Genomic DNA, 1,568 nt, shown 5'->3' with positions numbered 1-1,568 from the left:
TCCAACCATCGCCTGTCTTAAATTCAGTTCCTTCTGTGTGAATAAGTATTTAAGACTCTTGTGATCTGTATAAATTTCACACTTCACTCCGTAAAGATAATGTCTCCAGATTTTTAATGCAAAAACTACTGCAGCAAGCTCTAAATCATGGGTGGGATAATTCAGCTCATAAGTTTTAAGTTGTCGAGAGGCATATGCTACTACTTTGTCATTTTGCATGAGGACGCAGCCAAGCCCCTTTCTAGAAGCGTCGCTGTAAATAACAAATCCACAAGATTCTGATGGAAGTGTTAAGATTGGAGCAGTTACTAACCGCCGTTTTAGCTCTTGAAAACTTTGCTCACATTCATCAGTCCACAAGAAACGAGCATTCTTTTTTGTTAGAGCAGTCAGCGGTCCAGACAATTTTGAAAAACCTTCTATAAAACGCCGATAATAGCCAGCCAGACCCAAGAAACTTCTAATTTCATGTACATTGGTGGGCCTCTCCCAATTTACTACAGCTTCAACTTTCTTGGGGTCTACTGAGATGCCATCCTTTGATACTACATGCCCGAGAAAAGTGACTCTACCCAACCAAAACTCGCACTTTTAGAACTTTACGAACAATTGTTTTTCTCTAAGCCTTTGTAAAACGCACCTCAAATGGTCTTCATGTTCTTTCAAGCTTTTGGAGTAGATTAAGATATCGTCAATGAACACCACCACAAATTGATCTAAGAAATCATGGAATACTCGATTCATCAGGTCCATGAATGCTGCTGGGGCATTAGCTAATCCAAATGGCATTACCAAATACTCATAATGGCCATATCGGGTGCGGAAAGCCGTCTTGAAAATATCTTCCTTCCTTATCCTCAACTGGTGATACCCCGAACGAAGGTCGATCTTTGAGAAAATCAAAGCACCTTTCAGCTGGTCGAACAAATCGTCTATACGAGGTAGTGGGTATTTATTTTTGATGGTGATTTTGTTAAGTTCCCGATAGTCAATACACATCCGAAAAGTACCATCCTTTTTTTTTACAAAGAGCACATGCGCTCCCCATGGCGATACGCTGGGGCGTATGAATCCTTTGTATAACAATTCTTGTAGCTGGGTCTTCAATTCTTTTAATTCTGCAGGTGTCATCCTGTAGGGTGCCTTGGATATTGGAGCTGCTCCTGGAATTAAATCAATGCAAAATTCTATTTCCCTGTCAGGAAGAAGTCTTGGAAAGTCTTCTGGAAAGACATTAAGGAATTCTTACACCACGGTTATCTCCTCCATTTTTCTTTCCTCTTGAGGTGACTCCTTCAAGCATGCCAGGTAGACTTGACATCCTTCTAGTAATAATTGTTTGGCTTGTATTGCTGAGATTAGTTGTGGAGTAGCGCCCACCTTGGTTCCCACAAATTTGAATTCGAAGTCAGTTGGAAGTCTGCAAATTACCTCTTTGTTGTGGCAATCAATGATGGCATGATTTTTTGATAACCAGTCCATTCCGAGGATAATGTCGAACCCTTCCATATCAAATACTATCAAATCAGCAGTGAGGGTTCTTCCCTCAATAAGAATTGGGCAACTCG

The sequence above is a fragment of the Corylus avellana genome, chromosome ca2 (assembly GCF_901000735.1).
Source record: "Corylus avellana chromosome ca2, CavTom2PMs-1.0".
Taxonomy (NCBI): Eukaryota; Viridiplantae; Streptophyta; class Magnoliopsida; order Fagales; family Betulaceae; genus Corylus; species Corylus avellana.
This window is presented reverse-complemented; position numbering follows the sequence as displayed.